This window comes from Bos taurus, chromosome 14 (genome assembly GCF_002263795.3).
Source record: "Bos taurus isolate L1 Dominette 01449 registration number 42190680 breed Hereford chromosome 14, ARS-UCD2.0, whole genome shotgun sequence".
Classification (NCBI taxonomy): Eukaryota; Metazoa; Chordata; class Mammalia; order Artiodactyla; family Bovidae; genus Bos; species Bos taurus.
In genome coordinates, this window is record NC_037341.1 from 28,957,150 (window position 1) to 28,971,981 (window position 14,832).

The window sequence follows — 14,832 nt, forward strand, 5'->3', positions numbered from 1 at the left end:
CACCTAGGAAGCTAAGTAGTGGAAAAGCAGTCCTCTTGATATGTGACTCATATCAAATCTTTCCTCAGTTCAGAACCTTCCACCAGCTCCCCATCTCTCTCAGAGAAGAGCCACAAACCGCCACCTTTTTCACCAGTCTCCCCAACACCTCCCAGTTCCCTGGGCTCCTTTCTCTTCCTGCAACACCCAGACATTCTCTTGCCTCTAGGCCTGTGCACCTGCTCCCTCTTCTCTGTCTAAAATGCTTTATCCTCAAATGGCATTTACTGTTTCCAATGCTTGGATTGCCATATTTTAAAGAAGACTACTTCTATTAATCCTTCAGATCAAACTCAAAAATATGGGAAGGCAACTTAGAGTTTTCCCAAAGCAACATTAGTGACTTCCATCTTTGGGATTCCTTAGTACTTTGTGAACCCTTTATTACTGAGATGACTATGTAACTTCGCAATATTTTTATTAACATGAATGTTTCACTGAGTTATGAGCTACTTGAAGACAGACAAATAAGGAGAGTATTCATATCCATATACTCCTAAGATTTATCAGAGAACATGACATATAATGTTTACTTCATTGAAGCATTCAAATGATAATTTGAAGTATTGTCCAATTAATCAATTAATGCAAGCTTGCATTTAAATCATGTGCAACAAAATTGGTGCTTTTAAAGAGGTCATACTAAACCAGAAGAAGTTTTGTGCCCAAATTGTGATCCAGAACTATATGACATCCAAGAATCCATTAAAAATGTTGTTAAATGTGTAATAAGTAATAGGATGATTGCCTGAAATAGCATTCATTGGTCTTTGTTCTCAAGTCAGGGAACATTTATTGATGAAGTTTCAAAATGGAATGCCTTCATCATAGGTGCTCAGTATATGTTCACTGAATTATCAGAAATCTGCTTCCAAGCTTACATTCTTTGTTAGATTTACTATCCAATCTGAAGCAACTCTCTTAATCATTAGGAGCTTTCAAGAGGAGAAGGCACAAGCTGAAATTTTAAATATGACTTTGTCTTAGGTAGAGAAGGATGAGCATAAGCATTTCTAGAAGAGAACGTGGCATGAGACATTCAAGAAACAACCTATAAATATGTATGGCTGGAGTAAAGAGAAGGTAAGGGTAGGTGGAAGGAAATGAGACGAGAGTGTGGACAAAAGACACATCATTCACTATCTGCTGTGCTAAGGCAAAATGTCTTAATTTTTTTTCTGAATGGTCTAGGAAACAAATGAAGGATTTAAGCAGAGAGTAACATGATCCTGTTTTGCATATTAGAAAGTCTGTGTGCTCAGTTGCTCAGTCGTGTCCAACTCTTTGTGACCCCACAGATAGTCTGCCAGGCTTCTCTCTCCATGGAATTCTCCAGGCAATTGTAGTGGGTTGCCATTTCCTCCACCAGGGGATCTTCTGACCCAGGGATCGAACCTGTGTCTCCTGAATTGGCAGGCAGATTCTTTATCATTGAGCCACCTGGAAAGCCCTGGTAAGATTACTTTGGTAATATAAGGAAAGGATCAAAGGACAATATTGGAATGACTGAGCAAGAAATTAATGATTAAGGCCACAGCTAAGGTAGTGGAAGTTGGTACGGAAGAAGGAGGAATGGTGATGGAGACAGATCCCAAGAAGATGGATGTAAAGCGCACCCTGACAGATTAGGTATGCAGAAGAAGGAAGAGTCAAAAATGACTTCTTGGGTGATAGGGTGGTTGTTGGAACATATTTACAAAATGAAAGCTCCTAGAAAGAAGGTTTCTGGAGCAAAATAATGAATGTTAAGTTTTGAATACTAATGAGGTAGATAGATAAAGAAATCTTGGCTGCACAAAGAGACTTGGGCTGGACACATAGCCTACCTTAGTGGAGGCTGGACAAGGTCACCAGAGAGACTGTGAAGAATAAAATGGATAGGGGGCTAGGGTACATGGACCTTTGGGGAAAAGTTGAAATTCACAGTGAAGTGAAGAAGAAGAGGCCAAAGAGCAGACTGAGTGGCCTAGAAATAACTGAGGAGGAGGAACTTTGAAAAGGAGGCATGATTAAGAGTATTGGATGCTTGCAGTCAGATCAAAATTGAAACTAAAAGGGTTCTGTGACCATTGTTCTATGAAGATTTGACATCACTTTAGCAAGTGGCTTTCTTTCTACTGAATTGGACAAGGAGAAGGTCATTCTTTTCTGTGCACCAAGACAGTCCTAGTAGTAGGTAACACATGAAGAGCAAACCATACTCTGTTTTTCTCCTTACCTCCCTTCCCCAGGGGCTCAACTTTTTTAAACAAACGGAATCTTGTCAAAATGAATAGCAAGAGTATCTTGAAGGGAACAAAATCACAAAAAGAAAATGTATCTCAGGACTTAGATGAGGCAGCAGGAGCAGGAGTTTTCTTCCACATACATGAGATAATTATGAACAAGTATGAGTATCTACACATGGGAACCTCAATGTCTTTTAGCATTTCCTGACACCTTTTTTCTTCTTTGCTTTCCATATAATTGCTTCCTTCTAAAATCAAATAGGAGCCCTGATATATCAAATATGACTGCCTGATGTGTTCTTTTCTTCTCCTTTTCTTCCCTTTTCAAATATTTACATGTAGTTGAAAGTCTGAATGTCCAGTAAGGTCATAATTAATTTTGAGAGTTAGCTTTAAGAAAACACAAAATATATGTGGGAGAAAATACCAATTCTACTAGATTCACACTGAGATCTGTTTGTTATTCCCCTTCAAACAATCCTGCCAGTGCAGATGTCATATTGATGACTTATCACTTAAAAATATTGGCTGGACAAGAATAGAATACTTCACATCTATTTACAGTATATTTATATATTATTAACACATTAAAAATAATTGGGGAAGATAATATACTGATAAAATATACCATATTATTCTTAAACTTTAATTAAAGAGATTTCAGCTGGTATAGGAAAATAGTATAATTGTGTGACTCTGCTCAGGAAATGTTTAATAACTTGGCCAAGGTCACACAGACAAGAAGTGGTGGAGTTAAAATTAAAATCAACAGCAGTGTCCTTAACCACGATTGTTAGTTCTTGCAAAAATGCTTGGTGCTCACATTTGTAAGGTGAAGAGACCCAGGTAAAGAAGGAATTCTCATGTAAAACGTGCTTCAGAAGTATAATTCTCCAAAAGACATGTGTGTGAAGTCCTTGAAAACAGCAAAAGAACTGAGGGATACGTGCAGGTGTGGAAAACATGTATTAAAAATATCTACAAAGTGTTTGGGTTCACCTCTTTTCTGGAAGATTAGATGAAAGAATTGGGAGCCCATGAGGAATGGGAACCTGGAAAACCTAAATATTAGAGAACTTGGAAATAACTAGATGTCTAAGTATCCTAGCAGATATTTTTGTAGTGGTTCATAATAGGTGCCAGGGGTGTGGTGCGTGTGTGTGTGTGTGTGTGTGTGTGAGTGAGTGCATATGCATGAACGTGCACTTGCATTTACATGTACTTTAAAATGCAGGCTTAAGTTAATACTTTAGCCTTCTCTTCTAGCTAGAAATGAAGATACTCAGTAGCATGGCAGAGGAAAATATCAGTAAGACCACCCAGACTTGAAGACATTGCATGAATCTCTAGTTAAGCCCAATAAGAGCTGAACTAAAACAAGGAAACTAGAACCAGAAATAGAATGAACTTGGATGATACCAATTCCAGTTGATGAGCCATTACCATTTGTCTGATGAAGATGTAAAAGTGATGTAAGAAAACTAGACTTACTGCTAAGACTTAAGTTCCATGTTTGGTTCTATAGCCAGTAAAAATCTATCCACCTTAAACTTGTACTTGAGTTAATAGAATGTCTTGCATAAACTAGACTTTCTTATTAGTACCCCTGGATTTGACATTAACAAGTTCTGACACCTTTGGCAAGTTGCTTCACCTTTCTGTTTTCAGTCTCCTCATCTCTAAAATAAAGTTAATAGTACGTAACATATGGTTGGGTAATGGATCTAAGCTACACTGAAATTACTCAATAAATGTTAATTACTGTCACTACTGTGCCTGTTATTATTACCATCTTTAACTCCTGTTAAAACTTGTCATTAGAAATTTCTGTCAAAAAATGAAAGTTCAGGACAAATCAGGAAAACTCTTCTTTAAATTACTAAGTTTAAGTTGGTACCATTGACACATTTCTCAAACTAGGAATACTGGCATGTTCTCCAATTACTTTATGGCCTTCCACATTCAAAGAGGTCACCAAATCTTACTGAAGGCATACTCCAATGACTTCCGAATCTTACCCCATTATTTCATCTCCACTCTAGATTTCACATGATGAACATCCCCAGTTCTTAAGAAATAAACAAGAAACCTCACTGTTGACTTTCCAGCTGTCAAACCACGTCTCTGCTCCTCTTCACAATAAATGCCCTCAAAATGCAAAATGTCATTCTTAATCACCGGCTCTACTATCAACCTTCACATTTCTCTTGAACGAATGACTCACATACTCTTGTCTACCATTCCACCAAAAATAGTTCCTATTGAGGTCACCTCTCTGATGCCGAATCAAATGGCCAATTTTCAGTCGTAATCGTTCTCAACCCTTCTGCAGCTTTGTCATAGGTGATCACTCCCTGTTTTTCCAAACACGGTCTGACCACCAGGGAAGGCCCTGATCCATACCTCTTCTCAGATTCATAGATGAACCTGATCACCCTCAGATCACACTTAACCTCATCCCCTTGCTACACTGAATCTTCTACTCTGGCTTAACTGCAAAGAGGTATGAAGGAAAGTATATGAAATTGAAGATGGAGGAGACCAGGAAGCTGGCTTCTATCCTGCAATGCCCAAATTCTACATCTATAAATTTCAAGCCAGGCTAAACAGAAGCAAACAAACATTAATAACAAAACCAGCCACATGATTTGCATATGATCTATTCTCTCGCCTCTATTTATCTCCATAATTTGGGAGAAGACAAGAAAGCAACAGCTTTCTGAACTATTATGAGTAAAATAGAACCCAGGAGCCTGGCTAGGAATATAAAATGCAAGGGACAGGAGGAAGAGGAACTGGAAAAGCACAAGGGAAGAAAGAGCATCTAGAAATCCAGCGCTTAATGGATCCTCACTTTTTCCCTATAAACAATAGCTTTCTTTGAAATTAGGGTCCATAATCCTGCTAGAAAGCCTTTAATTTAAAACAAACTGGTGAGAAAGGAAAAAAAAAAAGTCTTAACAATGATTAAAGGATTCGAACATATCAAGAGAATCTTTCCTTTTATAATACTTACATTTTCTGCAATAAATCTGTATTCATATAGTTGCTTAAAGTATTTCAGCATTGAATTTCATTTTAAATTACTGAACAAAGTTTTAGGCAATAGGAAATCAGCCCATAGCCACAGGGCAACAGTAGTTAAATACACATATTGAAAGCACATGCAGAACACAATTGCCCTCACCTGCTTTTATTCTGGCAGAGACTTCACCTAGGATGGAGACAGAAAGGCCAGATTCTCACTTTCTCAGCCTCCCTTACAGTTAGAGCCTAAATCTGTGACCCATTCTGGCTCAGAGGGCCTGCAAGGAAACCTACTGAGTGAGGGGGGATGAAGGATAGAGCACAAAGTTCCTGAGAGATGCTTAACTTCATATTTAACATGGTTGGGAGGATGTGATGATTTCTGGGGCTGCTGCAGCCACCTTGATCACCATGAGTCATAACTTCACTGTCACACTGAAGACAGTGGACCTGAAGGGTGGCAAAAGCCTGAGTCCTAACTGATTTCCATTAGCCTCTGAGCTGCTCCACAGCTCGCTCTACTATATAGAAAGTAATTCATTCTTACTGCTTAAGTCCCTTGAAGTTTGGATATCTTGTTACACTAAGCGGCCAAAAGCAACCTACCTACTAATGAACCAAGCTATGCACTTAGGCCAGAGTTTTAAACTGTCAAATTCTAATAAACAAGGACATTTTTCTTGCTATTAATTTTATTTTAAAATTGAAATAAATTAATATTTATTTTTTGTCTCAAGATAAACAATGATTCTACCTATTTTAATTATATGTATTTAAGGTGATACTGGGAAAGATTGAGGGCAGGAGGAGAAGGGATTGACAGAGGATGAGATGGTTGGATGGCACCACCGACTCAATGGACATGAGTTTGAGCAAACTCTGGGAGATGGTGAAGGACAGGGAAGCCTGGTGTGTTATAATCTATGGAGCTTCAAAGAATCTGACATGACTTAGCAACTGAACAACAACAACAAGGTGATTACAGACATAAAAATGACAGTGTGATGAATAAGATTATCATGGCTCCGGGTAGGATGTAGCTATTGGAATACATTGTCATTGTTGTTGTTTAGCAGTGAAGTCATGTCCAAGTCGGCAACTCCATGGATTGTGGCCCACCAGGCTCCTCGGTCCATGGGATTTCCCAGGCAAGAATACTGGAGTGGGTTGCCATTTCCTTCTCCAGGGGACCTTCCCAATCCAGAGATCAAACTCATGTCTCCTATGTTGGCAGGCAGGTTCTTTACCACTGAGCCACCTGGAAAGCCCACTGGAATAGATTAGGGTTTCCTAAAGTGTTTCTTGGAAGGTTAGTCCATAAAAATGATCCAAAAGAAAGTTGACTTCAAGGCCATGTAAATTTAGGAAATGCTTCTTGTCATAACCTTTTGTAAAAGTTCAAGTACATATTGACAATAAAGACATTAAGATACCCAGTAGCTAAAAAAAAAATTAACTTTATTTTATAATTTTGGCCCATTTTTTCAGAGACCATTTATTAGTATCCCCAAACCTGACTGATTGAAGTCCCTCTAAGCTCTACAGTTAGAAATACTTGCTAGCTGTGTCAGCTTGTTGTGATACTATAGCCAGGACATAACGCTCAAGAATATACCTCTGGTCAACTGGAAGGTTTATGAGGGCAGATTATGGGTAACAGGGTGTTCCATAGGGTTTACTCCTAACGCACGGTGAATATACACATTTCTCCCAGGATAATGGCTTCTCAAGTCTCTCACTATATCTGTGTACAAGGATGTAGGAAATCCCAGATGGGTCAGGCTCCAGACAAGTAAGCTCCTTTGTAAGGGCCCTTCTTAACACTTTTAATCACCTAGGTTCTGTATCCAGTGCAGTAATTTGTAATTCATACCTAGCTTTTTTTTCCGCTCTTCATTCTACTTCTAGACATGAGACTCAGTCATATTGCTCAGATAACTCTCAAATATGGGGCAGTTACTTCAGCTGTCTAGGCCTCACTTTCTCAATTTCTCAAGGCTCCTAAAACTAAATATTTTAGTTTTGATATTCTGATATTCAACATTCACTATTTGGCATGGGAATTTTTAAGTTTGTGGCTAGTTGGTTTGACTGATTAGTTTATGTTCCCAATGATGCCACCTTTGAGAATTAAGTTTGATTTATCAGATGACCCAAAAGGTAATAACGTGTCAAGAATGAATTTATTCTCTTCTATTTTTTATTAGAAGACTCATTCTATCAAATGGTTGCTTGGAAAATACTGAAACAGAATATAAAATTTCATATATGCTTTTCCTTAAAAGTGAACAGGTTAATGGACACAGAACTTTAGTTTAGGAAGCTAATGAAGTTCTGGAGATGAATGGTGGTTATGGTTGCCCCAAAATGTAAATGTACCTAATTTTACATGCCACTAAAATATACACTTAAAATGGTAAAATACTAATTTTATATTATGCATATTTTAGTATGTATGGATCTGAGAGTTGGACCATAAGGAAGGCTAATGCTAAAGAATTGATGCTTTCAAACTGTAGCACTGGAGAAGACTCTTTTTTTTTCTCTCTTTTTTTAAAATTCTATTTTATTTTTAAACTTTACAATATTGTATTGGTTTTGCCAAATATCGAAATGAATCCGCCACAGGTATACATGTGTTCCCCATCCTGAACCCTCCTCCCTCCTCCCTCCCCATGCCATCCCTCTGGGTCGTCCCAGTGCACCAGCCCCAAGCATCCAGTATCGTGCATCTAACCTGGACTGGCGACTTGTTTCATACATGATATTATACATGTTTCAAGGTCATTCTCCCAAATCTTCCCACCCTCTCCCTCTCCCACAGAGTCCATAAGACTGTTCTATATATCAGTGTCTCTTTTGCTGTCTCGTATACAGGGTTATTGTTACCATCTTTCTAAATTCCATATATATGTGTTAGTATACTGTATTGGTGTTTTTCTTTCTGGCTTACTTCACTCTGTATAATAGGCTCCAGTTTCATCCACCTCATTAGAACTGATTCAACTGTAGAAGACTCTTGAGATTTCCTTGGATAGCAAGGAGATCAAACCAGTTAATCCTAAAGGAAATCAAACCTGATTATTCATTGGGAGGACTGATGCTGAAGCTGAAGCCCCAATACTTTGGCCACCTGATGTGAAGAACTGACTCATTGGAAAAGATGCTGATGTTGGGAAAGACTGAGGGCAGGAGGAGAAGTGGATGACCGAAGATGAGATAGTTGGATGACATCACCGACTCAATGGACATCAGTCTGAGCAAACTCCAGGGAATAGCGAAGGACAGGGAAGCCTATCATGCTGCAGTCAATGAAGTCACAAAGAACCAGACATGACTTAGCAACTAAACAAATATTTTAGCAAAATTTAATAAAATAAAACATTATTGTGAAATTATTTTATTTCCATCTCTTAACATACAAAAAGTGACGAAACAATTTTGCTACAACTGAATATCCATATGCGAGAGGATAAAATTGGAACTTTATTTTTCACCATACTCAAAAATCAACTCAAAATGGATTAAATACTTAAACAAAGACCTGAAACTGTAAAACTCCTGGAAAAAATCCACTGTTTAAAAAAACACCAATAGAGATCGCTGAATATGTCTTTAGTTCCTTAAGAACAGGGACCATATGTATTACTTTTGTATTTCAAAAAACTTAAGAGTGCCAACAGCATTATAGACATTCACAGAAAACTGATTAAGAATTCACGAGGAACTGATCTGAATTTAAACTGAACGACCAGATTTCAGTGAAGTAACATCTAGTTAAACTCCTAATTGGTCACATTGTCACAGGAAAATTGTGGTGGTGGTGGTGGTTCTTTCTTTTCATATTCAATGTACTTCTACAAATAGTTCACTTTTTGTTGTAGTTGTAGTTCACTTCTACAAAGACTAGAGAAACTTAGTACTATTTCATGGTAATTTTCAAAAGAAAATCTCTCAAAACCCCCAGGTCCAGAGGTTTTAATAATGATAGCTTCAGTTCATCACTTTTACATTATATGTGAATGTTGTTATATGTATTTTAAAATTTTAATTGGAGGATAATTGCTTAAGAACGTTGTGTTAGTTTCTGGTGTACAGTGAAGTGAATCAGCTATATAACATACATCCCCAAGTCTTGAGCCTCCCACCTTATCCCCTCATCCCACCCTTCTAGGTTATCACAGAGCACCAGGCCAAGCTCCCTGTGTTACCCAGTGATTTCCCACTAGCTGTCTAGCGACTTTATACATGGTAATGCACAGTTTTCAGTGCTCCTCTTAATCCTTCCTGCTCTCTCCTTTCTCTGCTGTGTCCACAAGTCCGTTCTCTATGTCTGAGTCTCTATTCCTGTCCTGCAAGGAGGTTCATGAGTTTCACTTTTCTAGATTCCATATATATATGTTAATACACAATATTTGTTTTTCCTCTTTCTAACTTACTTCACTTCGTGTAACAAGCTCTTGTTTCATCCACCTCAGTTCAGCTGACTCAAGTTCGTCTCTTTCTCTGGCTGAGTTCATTTTCAAATACCCAAGAAAAACTTTACGTTGATCCTATATGAAAAGAATGGTTGTTGCCCAAGCCATCCACTTAGAAGTCATGAGTTGTTCTTCAGAGTATCCAGGAGATCTTTAATTAATGTGTTATACCACATAACAACAAATCAGTAAACATCAATTAATAAACACTAGGTAAGGCTCTCGGAGAAAGCAATGGCACCCCACTCCAATACTCTTGCCTGGAAAATCCCATGGACAGAGGAGCCTGGTGGGCTGCAGTCCATGGGGTCGCTAAGAGTCAGGCACGACTGAAGTGACTTAGCAGCAGCAAGCAGGTCAGGCTCTAAAGTTTTTTTACTGTCTTTGTGACTATTTTGGAGTACTACAAAACAGTGCGATTCTAACATCCACATTACCACGTGCCTTCCATGGCTTATACTTTAGTAGAAAATTCTTAAAAATGTCCTGGCTTCACTGACAAATATATGAGACAACAAGAGAAGCAAGGCTATTCAGATTTAGTAGAATAAAAATTGTTAACAAGACTGAAATCTTCAGTTCCAGACACAGTAAAACAGGTAGCAGCTATGGCCCACTCCTGAACCTGCAGCCTCCCCCTCACCACTGGAAATATGTTTGCTGGTTAATTTGTCAGTATTGTCCTCAAACAAAGAGCTCCTTTTCATTGGCAGGTGCAGACAAAGCTTGTAAAAGCTACACAAAAAGGACTCAATAAAAAAAGAGAGAGATGTCCTTGCTGAGAAGGTAGTTCTTTCTGATTTTCTGTAATAGACTTCACTTTGCCATGAAATTAAATTTATAGTATATCTGTGAGACACTGGGACTCCAGCAAAGCTCTGCTATTCCCTGACTTGACATTAACACAGGCATTTTCATGGGAAGGCCATTGCAAGCCAAATAACTGGTTATGTGAACAGTTTACAGAAAGCCTTTATTTAAAAAGAAAATGGATAGGGGCTGCTGTTTCCAGAAACTGTGAGGACACAGACACACATTCAAATTTTGTTTTCCTTTGAGAATAGTTTTAAAAAGAAAGATGTAACATTAGACAATGGGAAGCTCTGGGACCTAGTACAACACCTCTGTGCTTATTATTCTGATTCATAATCTAGCATTTATAAGGCTACAAATGGAATAGCAAAATCTTATTTCAATAGCAGATGATCCCATCATAGTAAAACTCCAGGCTGCAGTTTCAGCTCTGGAGTACATACTACATCAAGTGGTACATAATCCTTGAAGAGTCCACACCAAGAAAGTACTCTCTCCTGAGTCAAAGAAAACCATCAGCCTGCATCCTGGTCTTAAGGAAAATGAGCTGATTGTTTTGGACTTGAACAGTGGATTCAATTTCCATTTGTGCAACCAATTTTTAAATTAAATAGAGAAATTAAAGGGACTTCTCTGGTGGTTCAGTGGTTAAGACTTTGCCTTCCAATGTACGGGTTTGATTCCTGGTTGGGGAGATAAGATCCCACATGCTTCATGGCCAGAAAACCAAAAAATAATAGAGCAGAAGTAACATATTTAATAAGAAGAAGAAGAAGTGAAGTTGCTCAGTCATGTCCAACTCTTTGCAACTCCGTGGACTATAGCCTACCAGGCTCCTCTGTCCATGGAATTTTCCAGGCAAGAGTACTGAAGTGGGTTGCCATTTCCTTCTCCAAGGGATCTTCCCGACCCAGGGATTGAACCCAGGTCTCCTGCATTGTAGGCAGATGCTTTTACCATCTGAGCCACCAGGGAAGCCCAACATATTCAATAAAGACTTAAAAAAATGGTTTACACCCAACAAATCTCAAAAAAAAGAAATAGAGAAAATCAAACCAGTTAAGGGTAAATCTATGCAAGGAGGTCAGGTTGGGAAGAATACATTGTGAAATTGATATCATGTAATTATCAGAGAAAACTCGAGGTCTTATTGATAGCTCTCAAGTGAAAACATCAGAGCGATTCATCCTGCTACAAAATATAAGAACAGGAAGAAAGAGCTTATTAATTAAACTGATGGAAAAGCAGGCAGTTTCCCACTGATACGATGTTTTGGAGATCGTTTGGTTCAATGTACTGATAAATGAAGAGTGACTCCAATGAGTGACTTGTCCAATGACAAGCATAGACCATGACTCCCCACCTCAATCATTCTTTCACCAGGACGTGCAGCTTACAAGTCTGGCAATAGTAACCCTCAGACTGAAGCCTTTTCAGGGTCTGGAACTTTAATCAAGTTAATTCCTGAATTTTTAAGCAGAATTTCTTTTGTTCTGAAGCTTAATGTCACCCAAGAACCACACTCTCAACAATGATTTACCTACTCTACCTGATAATACAAGACAACAGAAACATTAGAATATGGCCAGCTTAACAGCACTAAAGCGAGGATTAAAATAATTCTTCTTTTTTTTTTTTTTAGTATGCATGTAAAAGTTTATTTTAACACAAAGATTTATTTAACTTGTTAATGAAAGTATGTATTAATGCTAGCTCAAAGAAGGATCTGAGAGACTAGTATATACTGTCACTGAAAGGAAGAATGCTGAAATAAGATTGCTAAATTGCTGAACTATAAAACAGGTGAATGTCTTACAAGAGAATAAAACTATTGAAATTATCTTTTTCATGGGACAGCAATTATTTGTATTTCTACTGACAGAAATCACTGGCAACTTCTACAAGTTAACTTGCAACTGTGCAGAATCCTCACCTTAATAAATAGTAAATCAGGCAATGGCATGTTACTCTATTTTTTTATTTTTAAAAATTTTTATTAAAGAAAAATAATCCTTCTTTTTAAAATACTCTTCTTCTCTTTATTTGTCAAACCATTGTGTCCAGGGCTGACTTTCACTAGTATGAAACGCCACCCAGAAGCAGGTCACCTATCAATGGTTTAGCAACACGTTCCCCACGAATGTGTGGTGCGTGACCCACGAGGGGGCGGCCGCCTTTCAGGCCGTGCCCATGTCCTACGAAGAAGGGCACTCTGCACCCAGTCCCAACGCGTGGCAGGGCGCAGGTATGTTACTCTAGAGCAATGATTCTAGTGTGCTCCCCAGACCAACAGCACCAGCATCACTGGGATCCTGTTAGACATACAATTACTTAAGCCACACTCAAGACCTACTGAATCAGAAACTCTGGGATAAGATGCAGCATTATGGGTTTAAAAGCCCTCCAGGGCATTCTGATGCTTAATGAAAGTTTGAGAACCACTGACCTAAAGAATTAGTAATAAATAAGTAAATAAATTAATTTTAAAAAGAATTGACCTTCAGGCAATAAGTATATTGCCAATATCCCAGTATGACTTTGCAAAGATATGTAGTCATCCTTTTGTCTATTTCTAAATTTTGAATAAATTTTTTAGCCTGTTTTTCAGTGTCACAGTTTGCAAGGGAGTCTTCAGAACATAGATTTTAATATCCCAGCCTCTGTAGCACAGGACAGGACATGAGATCAGTGTTCTTCATACTGCAGGTCATAGCACATTAGTGGATTGTAAAATTAATTTAAGGAGTTATGACTCATATTTTTCAATGAAATGGAATGAGATGGTACAGATTAGAAAACATAACAGTTTTCTAATCTAAGAAAACATCACAGTAACCTATATTCAGGGTTACTATTGTTTCATGGAAATTTGGTTGCAGTCATATAAATAGAGAGAATGTAATATGGATGGTAGTGGGATACTGTTTTAAATGCATTTATCACTACAGGTTCCAGTCCAAAAAAAATTTAAATTATAGTAGCACAGTGGTTCTCAAACTTTAGCCTGCATGAGAATCCACACACATATATGTGTGTGTGGGTGCGTGTGTGTGTGGAGAGAGAGAGATCTCGCTATTTAGTTAGACCAAAATAAAGTAGTGAATATTTGGGTACTATTTTAGATTTATTATAGATTAATTTAGGAAAATTATTTCATACTTCCAGGCTGGTCAGAATTTGATTAATTGCCCAATACAATTTCACTTCTTTTGGGAAAATAAAGTGATGCTGCTCTTTACTTAGGATGAAGAAAAACATACTGGTAACTTGATCCTAGCAAGACATTACAAACACAAAAAGCCAAATGTGACATTTTTACCATAAGTCTGACTACTGTGAGGCACACAGACTGATAACAAAGTAAAGCTTCTAGCTAAGAATTAGGCAAAGAGAAGATGAAGAAAAGCCAGCCATTGCAAACTGCTTTTGTAAGATTAATTAGGATGGGGTCTTCACAGCAGGAAGAAAGACTTTAAGGATCATCAAGACACAGCCTGGACACTGAGACTGGGGGTTATAACTGTAGTCAGTAGGCAACAGGCCAGCTCATCTGGCATGCAGGTATAATAAATGGACCAGTTCTCCAGAGAAGAAGCTTTGGACCAAACTTTGACAAAGACACATGGAATGTAGGAGCTGAAAGGTATCTCAGCATGGTTTGGTTGTTTACCTCATTTTGCATGTGAGAAAACCAAGGTCTCAAGAGGCCACGTGATTTCCTTAACTTCCTAGTTTTTGTCCAAATGATTTCCCCTTGTACAGAGCAAGTCTCAGGCATAAACACTCCCTATAGAAATAAAGAACACAGAAACTAATCAAAGGAAAATTTTGATAAATATTTGATGTGCAAAGGAGTATTTATCTCCTTTTAGATGAAGAATCCACATTCTATAAGTTCTGAGCTTTGTATATTTGAATCTCTATTATTTCTTCTGTAAAATGGGAATAGTATTTTTTCATACATTTTAAGGATTAAATAATGAATCACATTTGAATGCATTTTGAAACAATGAAGTGATGCACAAACATGATCTTTAATACTTAATCCCTGCTAGGAGAATCCATTTTTAAAGTAATATAAATGCTATTTATGGCAAGGATGACAGGACATAATAGAAGATATAAAGCATAAAGCATGTTCATGGCTTTGGGAACATCATTATTTGATATGGTGGCATGAATTTCTAGCAGATAGAGTCTACTCTTAGGATTTACAAATGTTTCCAGGTACACAACCTCAAACCAGT